Source organism: Cygnus atratus, chromosome 8 (assembly GCF_013377495.2).
Source record: "Cygnus atratus isolate AKBS03 ecotype Queensland, Australia chromosome 8, CAtr_DNAZoo_HiC_assembly, whole genome shotgun sequence".
In the NCBI taxonomy this organism is placed as follows: domain Eukaryota; kingdom Metazoa; phylum Chordata; class Aves; order Anseriformes; family Anatidae; genus Cygnus; species Cygnus atratus.
The window spans coordinates 573,547-581,848 of NC_066369.1; the positions used below are offsets into that span (position 1 = coordinate 573,547).

Below are 8,302 nucleotides of genomic sequence, written 5' to 3' on the forward strand. Positions count from 1 at the left end.
TTATCTAAAAAGTCATAGGGCACACATGGGAATAAAACCAAAGTCTCCCAAATCACAGCACTTGTCTTCCTCAGACTGAAAATCATCCCTTCTGTTATGAAGACACGACTCACCCTATTCAGAAAAGCTGGCTTTGCTATTGGGAGTCCAAAAAAACACACATCCCTTTTGAGGCGACATATACTATACAGAATTTTGTATCTTGTTTTTCCTATCATACCATCATCTATATCTTTCTTACTCTAATTGTGTATTTCAGAAGCAATCCAGAAAGTTTGTGCCTTCACTCTATTTGGTCTGCTGTTTGTATGTTCTCCTTCAGTGGCACTTATCTTCATCTATGGCACTTATTTTAGCTCTCAGCATTTCAAGGAAACCAGGAAAGATTTTAGTTCCTGGTATCTGGAAAAAACGTCTTCAGACAAACCCCTGGTAGTCTGCTCAGTCTCAGCTTTCTCTCTGTGAGCATCTGCAGCCAGCAGGGTACCCTGCAGCATCACCCAGCTGGCACACAAAGCATCAGGCCAAGGGTTTTGAAAACTGTTTGCTCCTTTTTGTGGATAAAAGTTTGCTCCTTCCCAGGAATAACCCAGGTAGTTTTTTCAAAAGCAAATGCTTATAAGTGACAGGATTTTAATTTCAAAAAGTTTCATCTTAGAGCAAACAGACAGCTCCAGTGTACTCCTCTCTGGAGAAGTACACCTCCCCTCTTCCTGCCCCTCAGAGCAGGATAGCAGCATTCAAAATGGTCTCTACCTGCCACCCTGGTGCAGCTCTGTTCACATGAAGTAATCTTCAAATAAAGGACAGAAATGTAGTAATGGCTAAAATATGTACAATAACCATTGTAATCTTTTCTAGGCACATAGGAACCCATATTTTCTGCTAATGTAGTTTGATAGGCTTCTGCTAATGGCAGCTTGTATAAGCAGAGACCTTAAGTCAAGAAGGAAATCATCCCTCCTCCAGAACAGCAATTTCCAGCACCAGATGCTGCAGATCAGAGTTGATGCAAGGGCCAGGTTGGAGCAGGAGGTGTCTACAGTGTTTTCCTCAGTGTTGAACAAAGCAGACCTTTGTGAATTACACACAGACAGGAAAAAACATTTCAAGACTGAGCACATCTTAAAAACAAATAAACAACAAAAACACCACCACCACACTACCTAAACACGAACAAACACACACACAGCTGACCACTGCTAATGAAAATCTTTCATGAAAGAATACACGAGGAGAGGCATTTAGGAGAAGCAGACAGCCACAGCCACTGCCCAGGACACAGGCTGGTACGTGGCGAGCCTTGGGCTATTGGAATCTGAAGGGTTTGGCTTCAGCTGCCCCCTGGAAGGGAGCGCGGGCAGGCAGCTGGGGCACTGGGCAGCTGCATGAGCTCCGGCAGGGAAGGAGCCGGGGCTGCCCGGTGCCAGCAGACAGCGCGAGGCAGGCTTGGGCAGCTGAGCGAGGAAATGGCCTTGTGCTCATTTCCAGCGTTTGACGAAAAAGGACATCGTGTACATTTTGGGGGGGTGAATGGAGTGAGCTGAATCCCTGCCAAGGGAACACACACTCCTGCCAGCAGCTCCTACCAGAGCAAGCACTGACCGGCCTGCTGGGCTCCAACAAGAGCAAGCATGCGGGACTCCTGGCACCTTCGCCTCCTCCCTGGCTAGCGGCATTGGCAAACACGGTTATCCTCATCGGTTCTTGCTTTGCCAGAACAGGCAGTGTGCTTAATCAGCTGAGCACATCGAGCGCAGAGACAAACGCAGGCTTTTTTATTGCAAGCTGAAGTCAGATTTCAGTCTGACTGGTTAATGTGCTCCGGTCAGCTATTTGTTTTCTCTTCAATTTGTTCCTGACCGCCTTGGTGAGGTATTTGTGTCTCTTTATTATTTTTATTATTTATATGAGACATAAACCAAAAACACTTTCTGCCGTAGCTAGCAAAGCAGCCCAGAGTGCTGTTTCTCTTGCACAAAAATGGTCTCTGGAGGCGTGACAGCTATCTTCCCTCTCGTTATGTTAGCCCTTAAACGGGCAAGACTTTCTGCAAGGCTAGCTGTCCAGATCCATCATCGCAGACACTGTCAGCAAGCTCATACCAGCAGATCAACGTGACAAAGCCCCAGTTCCTGCCTGCCCTGTACCGTATCCCCTACCCTGTGGGGTTCAGCACCCTTGGTGATGCGAGAGGTCAAGCATGGCCACAAGCCCGCCCGCCAGGTTTTGCACAAGGCATTACTCACTTCAGTAGGGGCAAAGGAGCAAGTGAGTAACTGCCACAGACAAAATTTACCGATCTAGCCCTGTGCTGCCCTGGAGGTGCGACTCTGGAAACAGCGGATCACAGACTGTTTCCACATCCCGAAGTTGTTCTGACAGAGAAGCAGGGAAGACCTCCTTGGAAAGCTTTCTGACAGGCTGAAAAGATGCTGAGCAGAAACGGCACCTGGCTTTCCTTTCTGCTGCGCAAAAAGCTGTGATTCAGAGTTTGTTTCAAGCCTATGTTGGCAACTATTGTGATTTTATCACCACTCTGCAAGTTTGTCCTGGAGACGTATTTCATAAAACCCTCCATTTTCATTAAAAAAGAATAACTCCAGTTCCTAGCTGTCCTTGCAGGGAAACCTTAGTTAGCTCTGCAGTACCTGCCATGCAGATAAAGGACCAGAAATCCACACCAACTTGAAGCCAACCAGCACGGATAAGAATAACTTCTCTTCCCAGCACACTTTGACGCAGGCTTCCAGACCTACTGCAGAAGCTGCCCGAAGTGGTTTGCTCACTCTGAGCTTCACATTGGGCACATCTGTTGAAAACAGCACTACCCAGATGTACGCTTTCAGACCCCTGCACCACAACGCTTCAGCGACTGTTAAGTGCCTGACCTCCAGCTGAATGACAAGGGTTTGAGGAGGGGCAATGCGAAGGCCTGGCACACAGCGTTAACCACATGCCACAGCCAGCACGGCTTGAGAGCTGCAGCAGGCAAGGGGGTGTTGTGGGGAGAAAAAAAAACAAAACAAAAACAAAAAAACAGGTCAGTAGAAAATACATCTGGGAAAGGGGGAAATAAACCTAATTAAGAGCAGGAAAAGCTTTGGGAAGCAGCTAGGGACAAACAAATGGAGGAAATTGGTGCTGTCCTGTTGATATATTGACATACTCACAGCAAATTCAGACAAAAGGACTTTCCTTCCCCACTTGTCTGGGCTAAGTCACTTCCACCAGGACGCAATGTTGTTGGTGCTGGCTTTGCCTAATTCACCAGCCCACAGCATGACAACCATTCTCTGGAGCTGCAGAGAAAACATTTTGAATCTCCCCAAGCCCTCGGAATATCCCTTCTTGTTAAAATAAATTCCCTTCAGCCTTCCACCCAACCACAGAGGGGAGAGGAGGTGCAGGCTGGGAGGTGCACAGACCCAGCAACTCCTCACATGCACAAGTGCCCATGGCGAAGGGGATGAGCACAGTACTGTACAACGTACATGAGCATCCTCCATCTGCAGCCTACTTCATCTTCCAAGGTAGAGTAAACTTCATCAACAGCACGGATGGTTTGAAGAGTACTCAGCTCTTCAGATACCACCACTCCACAACACTCTTGTCCTTACACTCAACTCACCACCAGATACAGGAGAAAATTCTTACGGTCCCAAACAGTAACAGTAATAGCATGTTAAGCCCAGCACTAGGAGAAAATTGCTGAACAAAATGTACTCTTTCACATCAGGATTTGCTTCTAGCAGTTGTTATCTCAGAGAGTTGTTGTTAATGACCTTCTATATCTTAATTGATCTGAGCTGCCTTGGCCAAGGCCAGGTAGTGTGCTTGCTAGACCTTGGGTTAGCAGCAACGGGACTGCTGAATACATGCTTATCTTATCCATGTTAGCACAACAGAGATCTAAAAGCTCAGGACATAGCCTTGATTTTTATAAAAGTGAACATGCATAAGAATCCTACAAATTCCTATTAGATTACAAAATGCAAAGCCTCCAATATAAATTATAAAACAGACTCCTGAGAATAAGCTCAATGGCTTTAGAACCAATATTCCACAGAGCACTAATTGTTGCAACAAAGCTGTGTCGAAATTCTTGCGTCCCTGACGGGTTTCCAGCTTTCATTTTCAGCTGTAAACATTCAAGGAAATAATGTTTGAGTTCCCCGTTCTCCCTAGAGGAAAGAACACGTAGAGCTTTCCAAAGCTTTGTGAATTCCTTCAGCACCTCCTAATTGAGATCTCCCCTTGCCAAAGAATGAGTATTTTACCTTGTGGTTGTTCTGAAAAATGTGGTATGATGTACTAGACATTTTGTCAGCGTTACATTCATTAGTCTGTTTTCATGTGCTCGACAGTGATCCCGTCCCCAGCTGAATGGCTTAGGTCAGTAATCATTTATGCAAGGGTATATGTAAAATGGAGCTAGTGAGCACAATATCACAATAGTGAAATATTACAGGTACCCAACCTTCTGAAACTGTCTGCAAAGGGGCTGCCAAAAGAATCCGTCAGCTGCTTTGCACCACTATCCCACCTGGAACCCTTGGCATTTTTTGCTTCTAAGCCCAATTCTAACTCTAGGCTTGGTCTTAGCCACGTCCTCTAAGATCACTGGAGCTTTTTGAAGACCTGATTTTTACTGCTCTTTTTTATAGTATCACTCTGGGAGCTGATTATTTCATCCCTGAAGACAGGCTGCATTTCCCTGTCTTCACCAGCTGGAGAAGAGATGAGTAATTAGAGTATCTGTGAGCTCACAAAGATAGACCAGCTTGCAGTCTGCCAGCACTGTGGTAAACTATATTCATGGCCATTTTCTTGTCTTAGCATTAGTATTTTATGAAGTTAAAGCACAAATATTAACCCTGTACTGCTTGAATGCATTAACTGCTTCCCACTGTCACCCCTCATTCTGGACCCTCGTCACCGATGCTGGAGTAGGGTGCCAGAGAATAAATAGCCCTGGAATGCTACAGTGCTTGCTGCAGTCCTAAAATAGGAAAGTGGGTGAGATGGTGTTTCTGTATACCACCAGACTACTTGCACAAGAAAAGGGAAACAAACAATACTGTTGATGCTGTCAACGGTTGCAGACCTGGACACACTGAAATAACTAAGGCAGCTGGTGAAAACCTCTTGAAGAAAACTAAATCAAACTTGTAACTCCAGAAGCAGAAATAGAGATCAGTTGGCACAAATAGCATATTTTATGCTGGGAAGAAACAGTCAGGATTCCTTGGGGGTTAGATGCATTTTGCAACAAACAACACCTGCAAGAGTAACATGGAGCCAAGGGATACAGGGGGTAGAACAGGAAAGGGGTGATGATAGAAGTCTCGCTAGGCAATCCCACCACTTTCAGGAAACATTACAATACCACACACCAAAGCACCTGGGTTGTTTTTCTTGCCTTATCATTCAATTTTCCATATGGTTTAATAATTAACCACCTTGGTTCGTGGTACCATTTAACATCTTTAGGAAATCTGTCGTATAAAACATTTCCTCAAAGAATTTTGTGAACAGACAACAGAAGTTACAAAACACTGACTTTGTATGTATGGCAGCGACACAACTCATCTGACTCCTGGAGGTCTGCCACAAGGCTATGCTAGGCAGGAAAAGTGGTATGGAAATATTGGCCCAAATGGCCTGGTTGTACCACTCTCCTGTAATTCCATCAACACCAAAAAATTAGCAGGTAGCAATAGGGCACAGGTAGCAAACCCCACATTTTTTGACCAAACAAGCTAGTTGTTATTAAAGCAGATGTTCTGTCTAGGTTACTTTCCATTGTACAGCAGAAGTATCTAGTGAGGTCAGGCCATTGCACAACACTGTCTGCATAAAGAGGGAGGAATTAGTTTTTCCAGACTTGGAGCTGTATCAGAGACAGCTCAGATGCATCCGCAGCTGGTTCTTTTTGGACCCAGCACTGACGCGAGTGAGCACTGAGCAGCAAGTGATCTGGTGCATATCTGTCAGTGGAACTAGAGCCAACCAGGACACCACAGCCATATAAAAAGTGCCTCAGACACAGTTACAGTTTGGCCTTTCTAAAAAAAAAAAAAAATCCAACACAGATTTAGTCATCTTAAAAAGCTTAAGCAACAATAAATAAATTCAGCAATGGCATTACTTGGCTGTGCTTCCTTATTGACATCTATAGCTAAATCTGATTTCACCTCAGGCTTTCTGCCAGCACTGTGTACCAGTTCCTCTGCTTTTTATTAAAACCAAGATCATGTAGTAAATTAACCAAGTTTATGCTGCATTTGAATCACCCTTTGTCATTGTCCTCCTTTTTCAAACTTGATGATATTTGACTGCCTCCGCATGCCTGTGCCAAAGCTAACAAATCTTAGCTTCTTCCTAGGCCTTTCAGTACAGATCAGTATTCTTGATCCTGTGCTTTTTAGAAACATGGAAAAGTAAATATATTTTCATATGGTTTCATATAAATACATTTTTCATGTAAATACATTTTCATATATTTTCAGAGTTGCAAAGCGAAAGAAGCGTATTTGTCATAGCAAAACCTATTTGTGCTTCCCTGCACTAATTTCTTTCCTCTGTTTACCTTTTCTCTTGAAACCTCATTCAATGACCAGAGTTGCTTAGATAAACAACAAAACATATCCAAAAGAAACCAGAGAAAGAGTCAAAGAAAATCCTTAGGTCAGCAACATTTTAAAACATCATTGTTTCAAACCACCACCATGTTGAACAAGCCAACATTTCTTAGATCTCAGCATTAGTAACGCACTTGTTCGAAGTTGCATTTTTTCCTCACTGAGCTGGCAACGCATTTCATTTCCTATATGCTAGCAACGTGACGTCTGTGGGAACACCAGCTATCTTTTAATCTTTTATGCTTTAAAATAAAATCATCACAGGTTCAGCCTTTCACCAGTTGAAGTGGATGAGAAACCATTTGCACAGGCCCCTGTTCAGCACTGATAAGTCTGCAGCAAAGCTCTGGTCACCCCAGCCAGTGTTTGCAAGCCCCCTGGAATTGCTTTGGCTGCTAAAGAGCGGAGAGTGGTCAGCACCAGCTGTGCCGTGTCCTGTCCCGCCTGTCAGCGTGTTTCGGTGTGTTTCCTCCTGAGCAATGACCCCGGCCTGCTCGGGTGTCAGGGCACAGTGCTGTTCCTCTGCAGAGCTCCCGGGGAATTCCTCAGAGCTTGGAATCAGGAAAATAACAGATTTACATATTAATATGAACTCTGAAGTAGTATGAAACCACAGGAAAATGGAACCAGCCCTAAGCCCGAGCAGCTGGGCTCAGCTTGGAGAAGACAAACTCAGTATCCAAGCCCTGCCTGTTGGCTGAGGAAAGGAGGAGCAGTGTTACCTTGCTCCCAGGGCTGGCTGCCCCCCTCCCCAGACTGCCATGTACACACACACAATGTCCACGGGGTTGTACCCGGGTCCCAGAGGACAGACGGTGTGAGCAAGATGGAAGTCAGTGTGGCATTCATTTTTAATGCAAGGAAAATGGAAGCAGACAGAAAATTAAGCCATAACCTGAACACCCACTCCATAAAAAACAGTTTTGCAGGCTTCAGAAGAGATCATCCTGACATGTGAATTTATGGAAGATTTTTACATTTCTATTTCCCTTTGCTTAATATGCATGTTTTTCCCCAGATAGCATACCCTCAGCCATCAAGCCATCTGTCTCTTTTGTGAGTAAAGCGGCATATATTTTTGCTGTGTCTTAAGTGAAAATAAAGGAATGCAGTGCTTATCTGATGTTCTGTTTACTCTTATATATCACCATCGTATAAAGCCTGTAAATATTTTCCATATGTTAACTAAAACAATTCCTCCATTTCAGCAACTGAAAGATCTGTCCATACAGTCTCTCAAATTAGCATTAATACATTAAGTTGACAAGAGTTGAATAAACACGGTTCCAGGGCTCTATTTTTCTACCATCCCACTACAGCTTTTCTCTAACATGCAAAATCCCCGCAGGGCTAACATCCACTGCACACCTCAGCAACTTCAGGTTCAAAGGCCTTGTTTCAAAAACACAAATTCAGCACATTAATTGTTTTAAGATGCCTTACCTTTGCTGGCCAAGCTCAGAGCAGTCTCTAACACCAGGGTCAGTCGCTCCCTGCTGCTCGCACTGCACCAGCCCCCAGCCCAGGGCACACCTGCGCAGCATTGGCTGGCTCCTGGGGTGCAGGTGCCAGGCAGTTGGCCCCCTGGTGCTCATGTGATGAATCCTGCAGCTCAGCTGGGGAAATAAGTTGTGCTCAGTTCTGCTAGCTGAAAGGGC

General features: G+C 44.8%; 1 long non-coding RNA gene across 1 annotated transcript in view; it reads right to left on the reverse strand.

The window, feature by feature from the left end:
* The window catches only part of LOC126913398 (uncharacterized), a 59,424-nt gene extending 51,122 nt beyond the window's left edge, over positions 1–8,302 (reverse strand). Inside the window, exon 1 of the long non-coding RNA XR_007708618.1 lies at positions 8,088–8,302. This is a non-coding gene — a long non-coding RNA (uncharacterized LOC126913398). The remainder of the gene's footprint in view (positions 1–8,087) is intronic.